This window comes from Dermacentor silvarum, chromosome 1, assembly GCF_013339745.2.
Source record: "Dermacentor silvarum isolate Dsil-2018 chromosome 1, BIME_Dsil_1.4, whole genome shotgun sequence".
NCBI lineage: Eukaryota > Metazoa > Arthropoda > Arachnida > Ixodida > Ixodidae > Dermacentor > Dermacentor silvarum.
The window spans coordinates 265058703-265079941 of record NC_051154.1 but is presented as its reverse complement, the minus strand read 5'-3'; the positions used below and the strand labels follow the sequence as shown (position 1 = coordinate 265079941).

Here is a 21239-nt window from a genome sequence, read left to right as displayed (position 1 = left end):
TTTAACCTCTCACTAGGCGTTCAGAGAGGCATAGCTCGGCAGTACATTTGTCAATCCGAGCGGGAACGGTCGTGTTTGAGAGCTCACTCAGCCATGGAAGGTGTAAGTCATCAACTCAAAGCTGTGCTCATCAGGAGTTATAAAGCCTACAAGTGTGCTATTTTTTGCAGAAATTTCACACCTGCTCAGTTATGGCACTCCTGCATTCGACACGCAAGCTCCAGAAGTGGCGTGACATAGAGATGGCTATTCGTACCCACCACCTTTGACCACGGCGGGCCTACTCCGAATAGGATGAGAGCACGACTGCAAGATTAGACTGTAGGACCCTCACTATCTGTAACATTCACATAAGTTTGGCATGTAAGCGTTCTAGTGCATGAATAAATGTAACTTGTGTATTTAGTTAAGTCATTTCTGTACCTTAGTGCCACCACATGCTCTGTAGCACGCAGAAGGCGTTTCACTTACCCCACTGTGGTTGCGTAACTGATCAGGTTCTATCAGGTTTTTTTTTTTTTTTTTTGCTGTCTACAATCCCAGAGCTTTCTGCGGGGTGGGGATTGGGGAGCTATGTGTGTTTCTCGTCAAACAGACAGACGAAGCGGTCGCATATGCAAGCGGAAGCTATGTTGCGACGCGAGGGCAGAAGGAAGATACCTGCAAACGGCATTGTAATAAACGCTGACAAATCTTAATACAGTAGAACCCCGCTGTTACGTTCCCAGGTGCTGCGTTTTCCTGGCTGTTACGTCGTTTCCGGCCGGTCCCGGCACAGCTCCCATAGAACCCAATGCATTGGTAACCCCGCTGTTACGTTGCAACTGTGGGACCGTTCCCGCATCATACGTTGCGAACTGCCACCCCGCGCCGGCCCGAGCGGCCATTTTGACATTTCATGTCGCTTGGCTTGGTTGCTTGACGATGGCATTGGCCGCCCAAAGTGCTGGGGGCGACACTTATGACGTATTTTCGGTTTCCGCCAGCAAAAGTATGGCCCTTGAGATCCCTATTTGCTATCTCAAGATGGTGTCTATGACGCGTTACGGCCCTAAAATTGGTTTAGGCTCATAGATGTTCCGTATAAAGTCCAAGGGCGATAACGCCGTCGCCGCGTATCGTATGTGCGAGTGAAAGCGTGCAAGGGGAGCTGACAACCGCGTCTAAATCTCGCGCGCGCAAGAAAGAAAAGCAGGGAGGGAGCGAGGGGGGAGGGATAGCGGACAGCACTGTGCTCTGGAATCAACTGTGTACTGCTCGGCAGCACGCATTTGCGCGGGCCCTATCTTGAAAGCGATCTACGTTGGGGGCAGAGTCTCCGCAGTGTAAATGCGTGGGCGGCTCGTAGCTTTGTGCGTGCTGTGTGTTCTCGGCGCTCAGTTTGCGTTGAAGCAATAGACAACAGCACGAAGGTCACTTCGCTCGCTTCAGCAGCGGCACTTAAATTCCTCACGCCAGCGTTTGACAGCGCGTGTCCGCGCTCATCGAGTGTGATGTGTTCATGTTTGCCTGTGGGCGCTGACACCATGCTTGTTAATATAGTTAATAAGCGAATGTTTACAAGTTTGTACAGACGATAAAACTACTATTCTTACTTTGTATAGCTGTCTACTAATTTGCTATTGAAATCGATACTTTGGCTGTCGGGCGAAACTACTTTTTTTCACACATAAGAATTAAAATAATATTGTGTGCAGTTCAACACTACTCCCCCATTTCTCAATTTTTCCTGTTTCCCGGCTCTTGCGTTTCCCGGCTCTTACGTTTTTTTTTTTATTATGGTCCCGTGAAAAACGTATCAGCGGGGTTCTACTGTATACCCTTTTGTACTGGTCATATACCCTTTTGTACTTGGAGGTGATTTTCTCTGTTCTATACAGTATGATGCAATCAAATAAATAATACAGAAAAATTGTCAGTGCAACAAATATCTGCCCTCAAGAGCAGGATTTTGTTGAAAGGTCCCTGCAACTTTTTTAACATGGTAAGAAAGAGCCCCAGATTCGCAGACAATGCCACCGGGAACATGCAAACCAAATATTATTGAGCTGTGTTCAGTTGAAAAAATACGACCTCGCATAGCCCATCGCTTACTCTCTCCTATAGGATTGAAAGCGAGCATTTTTTTGCGCTTTAGTTGACATCCTCAATGATGCCAAGGCAAGCAGCTTTAGCCCTTGTCCTCCAAAATCATAAGGCACGCCGTGTGGTCTCGGATGCTGTGCATTGGCCACTCCCAATGGCTCGTCTAAGCCTGCACCGCACTAGCAAGACGAAGGAAAGGGAAAGTCCATGTCAAAGTAATGTATACGGTTGCGGTGACTTCATTTCTACTGGACGGATGCAAAACATTTTTGTTGTTGGAGATTCGTGTAGCGATACCCTTTCTCCCCACGCCCATCCCGCGACTGCTTAAATACGTGTTGCAGGGCCCCTGTGCCCATACACCCTCTGCAGCACGCACAAGATGTTTCACATACCCCACTGTGGTTGCACGACTGATACAGCCTACCCAAATTCCTTTAACCCCAAAGTCAAAAAGCGAGGTTTGCTTTCAATATTTGAGTGTTGAATGAGGCTCATTTTTTTACGAGACTGATTTTTCTGAGACCATTTTTTTTAATCGCCTTCCATGGAAATATGTCGCAAGTGCTGATTGCTGATAAACAAGTATTTTTACTCCCAATTTCACTCCCATGTTAAGCAGCCACCCATTGTGCTGGGTTATCCCATTTATCAAGCAGGAAACCGTAACATTTCTATTTAAATGGGTAGAATGAAAAATATTAGTCTCATTAGGAGAGCAAATGTTATGCAACTATGAGTGAACAGAATTAACAGAGTGAATAAAATTTAATGGGGACGCAGAGGTTCGAAGATGTGAATAAAAAGAACAGAAAAAAAAGAAAAGTAAACGAGAAAAGAAGAGGGGAGTGCATTCTATAGGAATACTTGGGGAAGCTCTGAATGGCTAAATGAATGGCTTTCACACCAATGCTACAGCGAGCCGCGTCATGTATACACTAGGTATGTGCCACTCTTCAATAAACCTCTGGCCAACTTGGTTACTGCGTATATGCAACTCAGAATGCGGCAAGCGAGGGAACAATTCTCGGCGTTTGCAGACACCGGCGAACCACACTTCTCGTCTTGGAGGTCAAGCGTGGACTTCTTGGCAGTACCATTAGATGGTGCAGCATGACCAGAAAGAAGCAAGAGAGAGGAGCGCGGCTGCCACATGGAGCATTACTCAGCATTCCGGTGCACCAGCATGCAATGCATTTCAAAGATCACACGCAGGCTTCGTGGTAGCGGCGCTACCTGGCGTTGAGTGTTCTCAGGGAAGCACGAAAGAGGAGTCCCACTGCAGTACACACCTCATACGAGGTGTGTTCAAAAAGAAACCGAACTTTTGAAATAGCACGCCAACCAGCAGAGGAAGCGCGCTGCGGCAACTGAGCACATGTAGCGGCAGGTTTAGACAACAAACTTCCATTTGCCGCGTTTAACTCTGACCGTTAGTTGTAGAGCTACAGCCTCTGAAGTGAGCACATGAACAAGCTGTTCTTCGGATTGGTGCCAAAGTGACAATGAAGGAATTGGAAGAACAGCATGTGTGTGTTAAGTTCTGCTACAAACTTGGAAAAACTTTCACAGAGACATTTCAGTTGCTTAGCCAAGCATACGGAGAGGACTGTATGAGTTGCACGCACTGCTATGATTCGTTCAAGCATTTTGAAAACGGAAGAATGTCGGTCGGTGACGATCCCAAGCCTGGACGACCTTCCACATCCACAGATGATAACCACGTCGAGAGAGTTCGAACTGTGATTCTTGGAAATTGTCGTTTGACTATTCGAGAAGTCCCTGACGAAGTGGGTATCAGCGTAGGACCCTGTCATGAAATTTTGAGTGACAAACTTGGGATGCATCGTATCAGTGCAAAATTGGCGCCGTGTTTGTTGACTGACGAACAGAACCAGACACGTGTTTATATCAGCCAGAAACTGCTCCACGCTGCCAATGACGATGAAAACTTTCTTAAGAACACCATAACAAGCGATGAGACATGGGTTTAAGGCTATGATGTTGAAACGAAAGTGCAGTCATCGCAGTGGGTGGCCAAAGGTTCTCCTCTTCCAAAAAAAATATGCACGAGTCGGTCAAAAATGAAGGTGATGTTGGTTGTGTTTTTTGACTGCAAAGGCATTGTCCATCAGGAAATTGTGCCACATGGTCAGATGGTAAACAAAGAAGTTTACCAGGGAATCCTAGCACGTTTCAGAGATTCTGTGGGCAGTAAGAGGCCTGAATTGAGGGAAAATCAGGCTTGGATGTTGCATCATGACAATGCCCCGGCTCATGCGCTCCTTGTGCACAGCTACTTAGCGAAACACCACACTCCTGTTGTGCTCCACATACCATATTCTCCGGTCTTAGCGCCAGCAGATTTTTTCTATTCCCCAAGCTGAAAACCACCTTGAAAGGACGTCGTTTCCAAACCGTAGAGGAGATCCAGGAGAATGCGAGAGGAGACCTGCGTGCCATTCCTGAAAGTGCGTTCCAGGAGGCTTTACAAAAATGGAAGAAAAGATGGGAAGAGTGCATTGCCAGTAGAGGGGACTACTTTGAAGGGGACAGCACTTAAAATGTTGTACCATAACCAGTAAAGGTGTTATAGCAAAAGTTCGGTTTCTTTTTGAACACACCTCGTAAATACCTCGTTTCAATGATGGCAGTACGTTGTGTGACTACATTGATTCAATGCTAATACAGTAAAACCTCGTTCATACGTTTTCAAAAAATAAGCGAAAAATAAACGTACGATCCGGGAAAATGTATGATCTGAATCCAGTGAAAATCGAAGCTGACAAGCCCATATTGAGGTGCAAGGGCAGAAAATATTTATTTCTTGCAAAACAGAGTTACAGTCGAATCTCGTTAACTCGAACTGACACTGTGGTCCCGTCAAAGTTATGTGTATTCCAATGGGCGAGAACGCTCGGTAATTCGAATGCAAAAGCATTTGCGACGGTTAATACGAACATAACTGCACACCGACAATGCTCTCAGCAGCACGCCAAATCACGTGGCGACGCCTCCGACTGGCAATGCTCTGACACCGCCATAAAGCAAAAGCTTAGGAGAGACCCCTCAACGCCGCGCGGAGAAATAAAAAAGAAAGAAAAAAATACCGTGGCGAAAATTTCCTCTCTCAAATGGTAAGGTCTCCATTTCAGCGTGGCGCCGGAACATGCGTGTACGTGCCGACGTCTCAGCCAACGCTGCGGCGCAGAGGGACGCAACGCGGAGGCCCAGTCCGGCCAACTAAACTGCCCACACCGGCCAACGCTCGCTTCAACGGCAGAAAACGAAACTTTGGGGAGCGGGCTAAGCTGGCGCCGGGAGGGCGGGAGCGGCGGCCGGCGGGCGCGCACGGATACAGTCGAAGGTGAGGGAGCTAAGAGGGAGTTGAGAGGGAGGGTGAGGGGAGCCACCGAAGCGACGCAGTTGCCAAGGCCAAATGCGCTTCCCTGCCACCCTCCTCCCTCACCTTCGACGGTATCCGTGCGCGCGCGTTGTCGTGCCGGTGCCACGGTGTTAGAAGTACAGGTGGAACGACGGAGCGCCGCCGCCATGCACTCGCTGCGTCGAACTTCGGTACCTCTGCTCCATCACGCCTCGAGATGGCAGGAGCGGTTACGTGGCCGACAGCCGGGTGAGCCGGCTCCTATTGCGCATTTGTGGACGAGCGGTCGCCATCTAGTTGAAGCAGTTGTCGCCACGTTGCGCCCTTGTTTTCATTCTTTGTGTGCGATGACAAGCTGTGCTCTTCATGTGAGCAAGCCATGAAATGGGCAAGAAGTGTTTTTTTTTTGCCACGGTGCAAATCTGGCTACGAGACCTGCACTGAAAAAGTGTCGCTTTTTGCTGCACCCCGAGAAACGGACTGCCTGAAGATATGGTGCCATGCGATTCCGCGCAAGGACCGCGTGCTGCAGTCGACTGACTACGTGTGCGAGAAGCACTTCGAGCCGAGCTACGTGACGAAGATGTGGGAAGCAGTTTACAAAGGGCTCGTTCTTGTGGGTGCACCGCGAACGGCGGCTCTGGCAAAAGACGCCATGCCGACGAAGTTTCCCAACTGCCCTGCTCATTTGACAAAGACAGAAAAAAAAGAAAGCCGCCTGCGGACTGTTCGCACTCTCCTGCCACCAAACGTAGCTGTGTCAGACTGGAAATTTTTCTCTCTGTGCGAGAGCTACGTTTGTAACAATGAGAATGTTTTGGGTTTATATTTGTCTAACTAGGTAAGCATTACTTCAACAAACAGAACTAACTTCTGTCATATATCAACGCGACGTCACTGTCATATGTTAATATTGACTCGTATACATGTTTATCCTTTCACCGGTGACCGCTTTTCACCGGCTGTTAAATGTTAGCGCTAGGCACAGGACGCGCCTGCATGTATCAGAAGTTTCTCGAATGTTATCGATGCTTCTATCCGTTGTCTCTTATCACCGACGCTCATGTAATCTGATTCTATGAGCGACGCGAATTGTCTAAAACTTTCTGGAAGACACGCGGGTACCAGGGATTAATCTGCAACCTTCGATGACTCATGTATAAAAGCCGATGCATTTCGCCGCTGATCAGATTTTTTCCGACTGTGTTCGCAGCTTTCGTTGCCCTTCGAGTGTAGCTTGCTTTTGTGGGCACAGGTTCGCCCAATAATTAATCAGTTTTGTCATACACAGTTTTACGACTGTTTACTTCAGCGTCACTACTACGTGACGTCTGGTGGAAGTGCACAATTTCACATGTCCGAATGCGAAGGCATCCTCCTATCGCGAACCTTCTAGGTGGGTAACTGAACATGTTCAACAGATATCTACGACGGTATTGTCAAAATGTCGTATTTGTTCGCTATTTTTACGTTTTTGCGCTCATTATAGCATGAAGGCTGACTTTTTTATTTATTTCGAGCGGCGTTCGTGCCCCCGTAGCGACCATGCATGATACCTCGCCTCGGCCCCAGGTACTGTGGCGCCATCTGGGCCCTCTGCACAAAACGCGGACCGAAGTTCTCCCTTCTCGGAGGTGCCGTTCGTACACCTAATATACTTCTAACACCGTGGCCGGCGCGGCCCGCTCCCAAAGTTTCGTTTACAAGCGTTATCGGGATGCGAGAGAGAGAGATATTGTGGTTGTGAAGAGGAAGAGGTGCTATCGGGATGCGAGCGTTGGCGAGAGTGGGCAGTTTAGTGGCCCTTGCTCGCTATGTGCTTGCGCGTCGCGATATTTCACGACTCGCACCGTTCGGACTTAGCGCTATGGTGCACAAATACGTCAAAAATAAGTCCTTCTTTTAATGCGAACAAACTTTCGGGCCCCTTTGAGTTCGAATTATCGAGATTTGCCTGTATTTTCAGCTAGTGCGTCCCACCCTTGGACAGGAACAACTCCTTTTGCGCACATTGCAGACCCTCGTCCGCAGTTTCGTTGTCTTTCGTGCGAAAGAAGCTTTGTAAGGCATCCAGACCAGCAAGGGCTTCGGCGAAGTTAGCCGGTGGGCGCAAGCCTTCGTTCTCGCCGCCGTCTTCAAGCGCCTCGTCTTCAGGCGCCTCGTCCGCCACCACCTCCGCTACGATTTTGGTGAGTCGTAGGCGCGTGGCGTCCGCCTGTTTTCACCGCTTAGTAGTTCGCGTTAAAGCAAGGGGCGAGGTAGCGCAAAGGTCAATTCGCTCGCCGCTGCTGCCGCGCTTCGTCACTTTGGGCGAACGAGCAATGCAGAGAAGTCGCGAAGGGGGGGGGGGGGATTGAGCACTGCAGAGAAGCCGCGCGGCCGCTGTCTGCCGCTTAGCGCTTCACGAGCACATGAGAGTGGTCTTTTTGCACACCTGAATGATAATTTTTCGCTGCAAAACGTATCACACGACCGCAGTTTGCCGCAACGCTGCCGAATAATCGTATTTCCCGGGAACGTATTAACCATTTCCTCTATGACAGGGGTTCTCAGGTACGTTCATCCCAGGGAACCCTGCTAAGCTCCATAAAGTGCCAAGGAACCCCCCCCCCCCCCCGATTTAACCGAATTATCGAGGGTATCAAGAAAACAAACAAATGCTGCACTACGTCAACACGCTTTTATTTACTTAATGAATCGTCAAATCTTGTTTCCATTTAGCACAAGACCAGTGCGGAAGCTGAAATTCTCTTCATCTCATGACTGATTAGCGCTAGCAGAAGGCCTCGCGACATCCTTCGCGGCGCGCGTTTTCATCTGAGACGCGCTTTGCACCAACGGGCGCACATCCCGATTATTTTTTCGCCACTCAGCTGCTCGCCAACAAATTGTCCGTCCATCGCGATGTAGCCGGTGCTTTTTATCTTTGACAGCTTTGCACTGAGTAAAAGCGAAACTACTGCTTGCCGCAACTGCTGTCGACGAAACCGCGGCCGCTATCGACGCGATCATGGACGGCGATCTTGCGGTTCAGAAGGCAGGCGGCTGACGCACGCACCAAGTCAAAACGAAACTACCTTTCGCTGCAAGAAGTGCGGACGAAACTGCGGTCGCTATCGACGCTGCCACGGGAGGCGACTACGCAGTTGTGAAGGCACGCAGCCGACGCGCGCATCGAGTGAAAACGAAACTACTATTTGCCGCAACCGCTGGGGACGAAACTGCGGTGGTTATGGACGCGATCAGAGATAGCGACTACGCACTTACGGAGGCACGCGGCTAGCCGCCAACGCAGTGTTACGCGCGGCGATAAACGCAAGAATAAAGGCTTTAAAGGCACAATTAGGCACGAAGCGCTTCGGCGTTGCTGTCAGTCACGTGCCGCGTACGATTGCCGCTGAGGACCACGACGATGCGGACTGCGCCGCTTCGTTTCGGTTGGACGCTACGCCGTTCTTGCTCTTCTGCGGCGCGCATTTGCGGTGCTCCGCGTTTTTTTTTTAATTTTTTTCCCCCCCTTCAACGTATAGGTCAGTGCGCACGCTATCGGCACCTACCCTATCTACAAATAGGAGAAAGGCGCATGGTGGTAAGCTAGGGCCTCCGAGATTCAAGTGCGAAAGCTTAGGCGCGCTGCCCGTTCTCAGAGGTTGGGTGGCTACAAGCTGCTTGCATATTTATTGCGCAGTTCGCGCGTTGCTGTTACGCACTGTGATGTGCTTTTTGACACTCGGGCATGGGTAATGGAGGTTCTTTGGATCAAGCGCACCTCGTGTTCGCCGTTTTAGACACTTGTCGGGAGCGGGACCAGGGAAAATTTAGTGGCTCGCGGAACCCCGTGCAGGGGCCTGCGGAACCCGTAGGTTACGCGGAACCCACTTTGAGAACCCATGCTCTATGGGGTTGTTTATTTTTCGCGATTGCGAACATAGGAGCCGGGAAATCGTATTAAGCGGGAACGTATCAGCGAGGTTCTACGGGAATGTATCAGCGAGGTTCTACTTTACATTACCATCGACAGTCATCGTGAGATGGGTGCTGCCGCAATTTTTTTTTTCAGTATTTAGAGTCATGTCCCTTTTTCACTTATGTCCTTCTATTTTCATTGTCTCTTCTATTGTAACTTTCCTCTCCCCTATCTATTCTTTTACCCTGTATCTTTCCCATGGCAGCGGGACAGTTCGAGTATACACTGGAAAGCGAGACAGTTTCAGTGCCCGCAGCCCTTCCATTTCCCCTTTTTGTCCTTATTTTTGTATATACATATATACAATAAGCTAGTACTACAGTAGAACCCCGCTGTTACGTTCCCAGGTGCTGCATTTCCCCGGCTGTTACGTCGTATTCAGCTGGTCCCGGCACAGCTCCCATAGAACCCAATGCATTGGTAAGCGCACTGTTACGTCGCAACTGTGGGACCGTTCCCGCATCATACGTTGCGAACTGCCACCCAGCGCCGGCCCGAGCGGCCATTTTGACTTTTCATGTCGCTTGGCTTGGTTGCTTGACGATGGCATTGGCCGTCCAAAATTCCGGGGTCGACACTTATGACGTATTTTCGCTTTCCGCCAGCAAAAGTATGGCCCTTGAGATCCGTATTTGCTCTCTACAGATGGTGTCTATTATGCGTTGTGGCCCTAAAATTGGTTTTGGCTCATAGATGTTGCGTATAAATTCCAAGGTCGATGACGCTGTCGCCGCGCGCCGTATGCTGTATGTGTGAGTGCAAGCGTGCGAGGGAAGCCGACGACCGCGTCTAAATCTCACGCGCGAAAGAAAGAAAAGCAGGGAGGAAGCGCGCCTTCTTCCATTGCGCTCGAGGTACCGGCGAGGGAGCGAGGGGGGAGGGATAGCGGGAAGCGTTGTGCCCACTGTAGTTGTTCTCTGGCATCAACTGCGTACTATGCGATGGCGCGCGGTCGTTATCTTGAAAGCGATCTACGTTGGGAGCAGAGTCTACGCAGTGTAGGTGTGTCGGCAGCTCGTAGCTTTGTGTGTACTGTGTGTTCTCGGCGCTCAGTTTGCGTTGAAGCAATAGACAACAGCACGAAGGTCACTTCGCTCGCTTCTGCAGCGGCGCTTAAATTCCTCATGCCAGCGTATGACAGCACGTGTCCGCGCTCATCAAGTGTGATGTGTTCATGTTTGCCTGTGAGCGCTGACACCCTGCTTGTTAATATAGTTATTAAGTGAATGTTTACAAGTTTATATGGACGATAAAACTACTATTCTTATTTTGTATAGCTGTCTACTAATTTGCTATCGCAATCGATACTTCGGCTGTCGGGCAAAACTACAACTTTTTTTTACATGTAAGAATTAAAATAATATTCTGTGCAGTTCAACACTACTCCCCCCATTTCTCAATTTTTCCTGTTTCCCGGCTCTTGCGTTTCCCGGGTCTTACGTTTTTTTTTTACAGTCCCGTGAAAAACGTATCAGCGGGGTTCTACTGTACTACTTTATTATGCAGACAAGGTTGTTGTGTCATTCTTTGTGCAATTGTTTGCGTTTTTTTCATTGTCGGTTTCATAGTTACATCAGTTCATAGACAACGTTACATTTGCTGCATAAAGCGCAGCCCAGAGACAAACAAAAATTACAACCACAAGCTGCATCACGGCAATATTGGCATAACAACTTCAAGTGACGAAGCAGCCAGCCCATAAAATATTAAGACATGACGTCTACCCTGCTGAAAACATCACATATACAGTAAAATCTCGTTACAAGATACATGGTTTCAAGAGACCCTTGGTTATAAGAGACATTTGAAAATGGTTTGGTTGGTTTTCCTATGTTCGCCATGTTAACATCGCATACAAGAGATATGATTACAAGAGACACTCTGTTACTAAGGGAAACTTTTTAGGTCCCTAGAGTAAATTGTTCACTATTTAGAAGAGACACAACCCAAACATGGATCTTCCATCCAACCCAGGATGGGAGATCCTGTGGAAAACTGCCCTGAAGATAAAGCTTGGGTCTGCATCCAAGAGACCGCAGACATTCCAGAATCTTTCGAGGAGTTTGTGTCTGCAGATGTGGACCTCAAGTGCTCCGAAGAGCTTACAGATCATTAATGTGAAAAGTTGGGCTAGTTGGTGATTAATCATCATACCGTATTGGTGTAGCAGTGCACTGACAAGGACAAAGTGGAGAAACACAAGAATACATGACACTTTGTCGTGTATTCTTGTGTTTCTCCATTTTGTCCTTGTCAGTGCGCTGCTACACCAATACGGTATGAAGCTTACAGATCATACAATCCTCGTGCAAGTAAATGGTGCATGTGCCCTACAGGATGAACCAGAGGAGGAGGAGGACGACGAGGACATTGCAGGGAAGAAAGTGTCAGCAGTTGAGGCAGATGAATATCTAAAAGCATTTCAAAGGTATTGTGAGCAACAGGAAGGCTTGCCAAGTGAAGTGCTTTACCTCCAGAAGTTGGAAAGGAAGCCAATACAATCTGCAGTCACTAAAAAACAAACTACTATGAATGACTTCTTTAAGCCATCCTGAGCAATTTCCTGTAAATGTGTTCAAACACACTTTCATGCTGATGTATAATAAAGTGATCTCATTTGACTCCTGTGTTTTTAGAATTTTTTGGTTACAAGAGACATGTTTCCCGGTTCTCTTGAGCGTCTCTTGTAACAAGGTTTTACTGTATATCGTTAATAGAACAGGTAACTGACACATGCAAAAAGAAAAATACTTGACCTAAAAACCCAGAAATGTTAAGTTTTATTTTTGAACATTCGTCAGATACTTTTACCTCACCAGATAGTGTTCTGTTGAACTCTTGATTATGTCACACAATATTGTTTGAGGAACTCCTAGGTGCACATAAAATAACTGTGAGGCTAGAAACATAGCTACATACTCTAATGATTTCCAAAACTGGGGGCAACTCTGCAGTAGCCTCACTTAGACACCTGCCGTGGAACAGTGGCATTCCAAACTAGTGTGCTTGCACTAAGCCGTGCACGCCTCCAGGTAATGTGAACATATGTGGTGCTGTTAGAGACAGTAAGGGCAGAAGTAAAAGATGATTAATATATTCAGGAAGAAGGTACCATTTAACTCTTCACAACAAGGGTGATGCTGAGGTCAAATTCAAATGATATGCAAAGAATAAAATGCTTGCTAAAATGCCATACAATGTTTACAAAAGAAAAGTAGCATATAACAACATTACTATCTTGTGCTTGTCATAAATGTTAACATCCAACAAAGGTCAAAAGAACAATTTTTGCTTAACAAGAAAACAAACTTCACCTTTCATAGGGTAGCAAACTGGGCATGTATATTGTTAACCTTCCTACCTTTTCTTCCTCTCTGTAAAATGTGCTTTCCCTGGCATCCTCCCAGTCTAGGTTTCCTTGCTCCCCCTTCTGCAGTGCATCTGTCAATGAGCTTTCAATCTAAAAAAAGAAAAAAAAAATGTCGCAGTTTCGCCCGAAAGGTGAAGCATCAATTGCGATAGCAAATTAGTAGAGAGCTATTCGGAGTAGGGATAGTAGTTTTATCGGCTGCATAAACTTGGACACATTCGTTTACTAACTGAATTAACAAGCGTGGTATCAGCGCGCACAAGAAAACATGAATAGATCACACTTAATGACGGCAGACGACTGTCAAAACGCTGGCAGCAAGTGCAGCCGCCGCAGTGGGCGAAGGTTCGTGCGGTATATCGCTTCAACGGAATCTGAGCGGCGAATGCACAGCGCATACAAAGGTCAGAGCCGTGTGGAGATAAGAGACGGTGCGGGCAACCGCCACAGCCGGGCAGAACCCTCCCTGCCCACCCCTCTTCCCTCCCCCCGCGCTGCCTTCCTGCTTTCTTGCTTTCGTGTGGGAGATTGAATGGCCAGTTCCCCATTTCGTGCCACAGCACAGCGTCGCCACGCCTCCCTCCCTCCCATACCCCCACAGCCTTTCGTGCGACGGTCGCGTTTGCTTTCCGCCATGTGTTCGCTCTCCGTGATAGTGCGCGTCCCCCACGCGCTTTTACTCACGCATACGGCGCGCGGCAACAATTTTATCGCCACTGGACTTTATACGGAACCTCACGGCGACGCCGACGGCACAAATCCGGTTGAATGTCCATATAATTGCTATCGCAATAAAAAGGAAAGAAAGATAACACTGGTAATATCCCACAAGTCCAAGAAACAAATATATGTCCTTTTTACTACACGACTGAGGGAAGTTTGCAATATGCTCTATCTTAAGCACCAAAAGCTGCCTTCCTTGTTCCCATACTAGCACATATCCAACACAGGTTCAGCTTTTACGGTGAGGCCCGCGCCGTGCAATAGTTATAATGCATTCCTGAGGTGTGCGATGTCCACATCCCAGCTGTTCAAAAAGACAGCCACATTGCCGAAATATGGGGCCATGTAGTACCTATTACATGTCTTTTACTATGTTGTCCAATAACTTAGGGAAACCAAACGGTGCAATCTGGAGTCCAAAGCTCAACACAAGTGGAATGAATATACCCAACGGAGGCACAATTGCTGTGTAGCAGCTGGCATTTTTCAATATGAGTGCCTACTATTGTCCCCAAACTATATAAAGTGCTGAAATGTATTTCACAATGTTTTCTTTTTCAACCTTCTCCTTAACCTCTTGCGTGCCATGCTATTTATGCCATATTCTGATCAAAAATGGCCAGAATTTCTCATGTGGAATTTTTAAAGGAAAATGTTGCAGACAATGTTTTAAGCATTTATTTATTCAAAACCGTAACCATTATTGCAAAACAAACTTAACAGCACTATACCATATAGCACGCGATAGGTATAAAAAGAGAACATGATATACTATGTTTGCCCTGCAGAGTACACTGAAATACTTCAATGGGTCACCTGTGTTCTCCGCGTCAAACGTCTAACTAGATATGCCAAAAACTTGAAGTGAGGTAGGCATGCAGGGCCTTTGTTTATGTCGAGTTCGCACCACTACCTTCAGAAGTCACTATAAGCAGCGCTCTCAGAAGACAAGCTAAGTGCATCGAGAATCTTGGTGTCTTCTTCTTTCGAAGGGCTGTACATTTTATCTTTGCAATGACAATTCATCACTGAAATCAGCTTTCATTTTTGTGAAGAAGCCAACAAAGCTCGAGCCAGCAGTGGCACCATTTCTAAAGACCCCCAGTGGCCCACTTGTTTTACTTCCTCTGCCAGAATAAACTCACTCCTGCTTGTGCTGCCCCACAGATTGTGTGCTGCCATTTACCAGAAGCAGGACTTGCACTGAGGCAAAACTAAGTCCATGCCATTGCTAGGAAATTAAAAGTACCGTCGACAAGCTTAGCTCGTCCAAGGTACAGAAGGGGTTAAAATGTAATGTAAGGGATAACATTGGTCTTAGTGATGTTCATCCTGTGATAATCCATTCAAGGGCATTCTTTTCCAGGCATTTCTGCTAGGATCATGGGTGAATTATAATCATTGCCAGTAGACTTGATCATCCCAAGTTCGACTATATGCTTAATCTCTGCCTCCAAAATCTCATGCTGCCAAGGGGAAACGCGAGATGGTTTTGACCTGACCGGTTTGACTTTAGCTCAATTTGATCAGTGATAAGTTCTGTCTTTCCTGGCCAACTACTACATCATTCGCAGAGTTAACTTAGCTGTAGTTTAGAAGCACTGTGTTTAAGACAGAGAAAAGATATTCCCTCATGTGTTTAGCATGTGTCTCTATCACTAGACCTTCTCTCTAGCATCTGAAACAATCTTCATAAAATCTTCCTTTCCTATGTAAGGTTTCAGCAAAATGCAGCAGTATTTATTTGTGCTATTAGCCCACAGAGAATTTTCAGGGCACAGTATTGGAGATTTTGTACATTACCTAATGGGCCCTTCCCACTGCACCTCTAGTTTGTTCTTTCGAAGGGCCACAGGATCACGACATTATCACCGACCTAAACAGCCCAATGGCGCACATTTTTGTTCTAATAAATCTTCACACTTTCCTGGCCAACTTCTTAGTTCTTTTCGAACAGTTCACACTCCGCAAACTGCAACACATAGGTTACAACCACTTGGTTTTCTCTGTTACCCTCCACATTCCTCACAACATTTTAAGGACAGAATGCAAGAGTTCAACACACCCACCTATCTTTCCTTTTGCAAAGCGTCATACATTTCACAATGGAATATTGAAAACAGCCATGCAGTATTTAACATGTTAATGTTTGCTATTTATATATAAAAAGATAGAACTGCAAATTTCATTAAACCAATATTTAAAAAGTACTTTATTTTTGCACTGAGAACAGCAGTGCTCAAATATAAGTTTTTGTACTGCTTTAGTGGTTCAATTTTAGTGAAGTGCTGCATGCATGCATGCTGCAAGAGATAATAAGCCAAAGCCATTTGGTATGATTGAAGTGAGCATCTTGCAATGAAAGCTCACACTATACATTCATATTACAAGATTCAAAACTTACAAGATTAACTTGAAACACTGACTCACACCCTACCCAAGATTACAAATTGTTTACACCAGTCATACCTCTCAAAGGCAACACTGAGTTTGCCAGTTTGTCATGGTTCCTCTTGTGAGCCCCACTCCGAGATCTTCTCCCAAGGTCTGTTTAACCTTTCAACTTGATCCATTCATTTTGCTTGTCTTGAGTGATATTGGCCAGATATGCATACCTGAACGGGATATGTTAAGAACTCAGAATAGACGATAGATTCACAATAATAAGTATACAAAGGTATTGGATAAAAGTAAAATGTGCCACATGCGTGTGCATGACACGACAAGAAAAATTAGAACCTTTCCCCCGAGACCTTACATTATTCACAATTATGTTTGCATATTTGCACCTCACCCATGTTACGTTGAGATGCAGTCTCATATGCTGAAAATTTTATGCTTTATTCCATGTATCAGAGTTGTGGCCTTCCTTAGAAAGGATCTTACTCAACAAGAGAAATTTCTGCTCTCTCCTGGTCTCACTGTACAAAAAAATGCTTCAGCTGGCAAGTGCTGGTTGCCTTGATAATTCTCTGAATTTTTTGGACGTGGCTGTTCCTTTCTTTGTTACCTAGCGATCACACTTATTTGCTGACTGCTGTTTGTTTCCTGTGCAGTGTTGTGATGCTTAACAGTGAAGTAGACACACTGTGGTTGCTTCCATGGGCTTAACCTAGGGATATCAACAGCTTTATTAAGATTTGTAAGGACAGAGCATGACGTATAAGAAAACAATGAAAGCATACTGGTACTAAGTCTGCTCATAAGCAACTAACACAGAATTGTAATAACGAAATGCCATGACAGCATGTTTTGAGAGGCTTAAGTTAAAAGTGGGTCACCTTCAACACAGTAGGCAGGTTTTATTTCAACGCTGTTTCTTAATATTACCAAAACATTTATGGTTCCTCCACTACATTTCTTGCAGCGGAATGTTCTATACAAATTTGTCACGAAGACATTTGTGCAACATTTCTCCGTAGTTTTCTTGTTTCAGTTACTTTTTGCTTCTCCTTCGTCACTCAACATTACAGTACTATCCTATACGCAATCAAAACAGCAGGCAAACAGCTTCACTGCCTATGCGATTTTAAACCAGCTATGGAGACTAGCAGGGCTCCAGTTACCTTAGGTATTTATGCAGCCGAAGTTTGCAACTACTATTTACGTGTTCATTTTTTATCACAGTACATAGCGATATGTGACATAGTAGTGGGCCTAGTTTAGCGAGAACATAAGATGTCTGTTTGAAAACTAACGGGACTTGGTCCGTTGTTTGAGATGGATAAGATAATGTGAAAGTAATATGTCTTGGTAGTATGACTAATCTGCACTTTCTGGAACTATTGAATTTTTTAAACCATACTTTTGTTTACACCTTTGTCTATGCATGTCGTTCACTTGTAAGAACTGGGGAATGAACCATACATGGAGCAATGAATCAAACTAAAATTTTTGACCCAATTGGAGAAAACTCTTTCAGAGGCACTTCAAATGTTTTGGCAAGTGTATGGAGATAACACCATGCCATGCACATGTGTCAAGAATATAGGAACGTCCCCAACCAAATAGCAGCTTTATATGATGTCAACTAAAGTTGCATGTTAGGCTTGTCAATGCGTCATATTAAATGCCATTGGCGTAATGCATATAGACGGGACAAAGAGGCACAGAAACACATGCACGGCACTAACATTCAAGAATAGATTTATTTCCCAGATGAGCAGTACATATATGCTTCACTAGGTGCGTCACTGGACATGTGCTCCGAAAATGCCAGCAAAAACAAAAAACAACCACGCGCGACAATTGTAGGCTCGTGGATGCATTTATGACATGCCCGAAAATTCTAATTCCTTTGTTGATAATGCAACAGAAGGTTTGCCGACGCATGTGTTACCATAAATTGCTATGTACGGTGCTTCCAATGATTACCCTCGTCATTTCGTTTGTGCTCTTACCCAGAATAACAGTTTCGCTAAAGAGGGGCCGGCAGGCGCACTTATTGCAATGAAGTGCAAAAAAACCACCGAGTTGGGCCTTGCTTACTTCATTCCTGTGTTCAGTTAATAGGGTTGTATTCTCTGCACCAAACAGGTTGAGCAGTCTCTGCCGGAAAACGAGGCCAGAGCGTACCGATAAAGCAAAGTGTGAGAAGAAACAGAAATAAAGGTACAAAGGGTGCAGCACAGGTGTTGTCTACCGTATCCCAATGACACGTGGCGCTAGCTATGTTGGCCAAACTGGTAGATGCCTTAATGATAGGCTATGCGAGCACACGAATAAAGTAAGCAAGGACCAACTTGATGGTTTCCTTGCACTTCACTGCAATAAGGGCGCCTGCCAGCCTCTTTGTAGTGAAACTCTTATTCTCAGTAAGAGCGCAAACGAAATGAATAGGATAATCATCGAAGCACAATATATCGCCATGTATGGTGATGCATGTGTCAGAAAACCTTCCGTCGCACTATCAACAAAGGAATTAGGATTGTTGTACATGTCATAAATGCATACCACGAGCTTCCTGTTGTCAAGCATGATTGTTTTTTGTTCTTGCTGACATTTTCGGAGCAAGTGTCCAATGACGCACCTAGTGAAGGATATATGTACTGCTCATCTGGGAAATAAATATATAGTTGAAAGTTAGTGCTGTGTGTGTTTCTGTGCCTCTTCGTCCCATTTTATATGAGCTATGCCAATGGCATTTAATAAAGTGGATTTATTGTGTGTTTGAGTCTGCACCCAATGCCTGCCTTACCAATTTGATGTTACCGTCAGACCCCTTGTTGAAGACTTCTCGTTTCTGGAGTTATCTTCCACTCCTTCACACCCCTCTTAGAACTTCTTATGCCACTTAAACACAAAAGAGGAGTGCGAAGGAGTGGAAGATAACTTCAGGCCCCTGTCTTCAACAAGGGGCCTGACGGTAACGTGAAATGGGTAAGGCAGGCATTGGGTGCTGATTGTCAGTTGTCTTTTTGAATGATCACCCCCCAATTGGGCATGCAATAGGACACTGTTTGGAAGACTCTCACTGAAGATTCTGGCATGCTGGCATCATTAACGAGCTCTGATGGAAGGAGCTCGCAGGTGTGTTAGGACATCATCACACGTTTTCAAACAGAACCATACTTACTGGTGGTGAGACATGGATTTTCGAGTTTGACTCAGAACCCAAGTGCCAAAGCTGTCAGTGGAAGTCTCAGCCATCAGTGAGGCCAAAGAAAGCAAAGGAGTGCAAGTCAAGAGTGAGACATGCTGATCACATATTTCTATGTAAGACATCATCCACAGTAAGTTCTTGCCACAGGGTCAGACAATCAATCAGCAAGTCTACAAAGAGATCCTAAGGCGTTAACTTTGCTACGAGTGCGAGGAGTTATGGGAGTTAGGGCAGGACAAATCGTGGTTGCTGCATCAGGACTACGCACCAAGTCATAACGCCTTCAGCATCAGGCAGTTGCTGGGCGAATATCGTCGTTCCAAAGAACCAGCCTATATTCCTCTGATCTTGCCCTCTGTGACATCTCTGAAGAATCCTTACAACAGTGCACAGAGGCGTGGCAGAAAAGAATTGAAAACTGCGTTAGACTGGAGGGGATTATTGCAGTCTGCTGTTTGATATAAAAACAAACTATTAGTAACACCAGCCCCGTTATTTTTCAGGCAGCCGTTGTATAGAATGAGAGGACGGAACACACAGCTAAAGGAGAGGCATCAGGAGAGGACGGAACACACAGCGAGGTTCGTAGCGTCAGGCCCCGCGCCATATTCAGACTGGTTACTAAAGGAACATTCTGCAGGCAATACTAAAGATGTACAGGGGCAGATTAGACCACTCTGGAGCAAGGTACATAGATATCTGCATTAAACACAACTCAAAACGCTCACGTTGTAAGTTTAGCCGTTCAAGCCGTGTAACATGGCTTTGAAACGAAACAAACTTATATATCACAAGAGCCCTTACCAAAACAAAGTCGTGCTGTGGTGCTGCAGTCGCCGTTCTCCATCAATGTTGCACATTACTCATACCTTATCATAAAGTTCTATGGTGCATTATCATCGAATAAGGTAGGAACTGGCTCCACTCGAAAAACTGCATAGTAACTGTAATGCATGCACCACAAAAGAACGAAAAAGCCGTTTATTCTAAGCAGCGAGCACAGAACACACATGCAATTCGCAATGCCACGTCCCGGCCGCACTGTTCATAGCACGACTTATAGGTTCATCCAATGCGAAGCGACAATTAAGGCACGGTGCTCGGTTTAGGGCTTGGCCATGAACTGCTTTCGATCGTTTAAACTCGAAAATGACACCGCGTAATAGCCGCTCGCGAAGCGACAGGCATGGTGCTCGGTTTAGGGCTTGGCCATGAACTGCTTTCGATGGTTTAAAATCGAAAATGACACCGCGTCATAGCTGCTCGCAAAGCAGGAAACGAGCAGGATTCGATTAGATTTTACTGCGCATTGCGACAGCCAGGACAAGTTTCTAAGTAACCGATGCAGCCCGTAATAACAAGCATCTGTACGTACCAGTCCATGCTTGAGAGTCGCGACGGTACGTCCAAACGGTGACCAGCGTCGTCGCCCGACGTCGTATTGCTGGAGTCCTCGCTGCTTTCGCGCTCGGAAGAGCCGGTGTCGAGGCCGCCGTCGTAGTAGGCAACGATACCGGTAGCGCGAGCCCTCAGCAGCATGTCACTTAAATCGCTAAAATCGAGCCCAGCATCGCGAGCCAATGTGTCGTTGTCACGGTCAACTAGTTGATCCATTGCGACGAGCGTCGACGATCACCGTGTTTACAATTCGACGCGCGCTTTACCTTCCGCTTTCGCACTGCCGTCGGCTCTGTCTTGGCTACTGCATTGGCCTAGAATATACTGGCTAGTGTGCCGACCGCGGCCTTTCGGGTGGGCGGCACCTTTTGCAATGAATGTCGGCGGCTGCCGCTAGGAGCGCAACCTACTTTCATTTCTCTTCTAAAACCCGGCTTAATACGTTTGCGATCACTACCTAGACTTCTGGAGCCATATTCATCTATGTTCATTACCTTTAGCCTATTATGCATCCTATGCAACATTAGTGCATAATCTATCGTCGACGGCAAGCTCACTGTTGCATATGGGGCTCTTGCGTTGCCCAGGGGGCGCTGCAAAAATGGTGCTAAAAAGCGCCCTCAATCCGAAACTGAATAGTACCAAGCTCGGTCGTCTGCTTCGGCAAGCACGTTGACATTATGGACCCGCCACTTGCGGTTGTGTTGTA

General features: G+C 46.4%; 1 long non-coding RNA gene across 2 annotated transcripts in view; it reads right to left on the bottom strand.

Annotated features, from left to right (window-relative positions):
• LOC119437138 (uncharacterized) overlaps positions 1 to 20815 on the bottom strand; it is a 68884-nt gene extending 48069 nt beyond the window's left edge. The window contains exons 1-3 of one of the 2 annotated variants that reach the window (XR_007464864.1): positions 19005 to 20815; positions 16000 to 16145; positions 12799 to 12897 (exon numbers count right to left, since the gene is read on the bottom strand). This is a non-coding gene — a long non-coding RNA (uncharacterized LOC119437138). The remainder of the gene's footprint in view (positions 1 to 12798; positions 12898 to 15999; positions 16146 to 19004) is intronic. The other variant, XR_007464863.1, reaches the window with a different exon arrangement.
• Between the last annotated feature and the right edge of the window lie 424 nt (positions 20816 to 21239).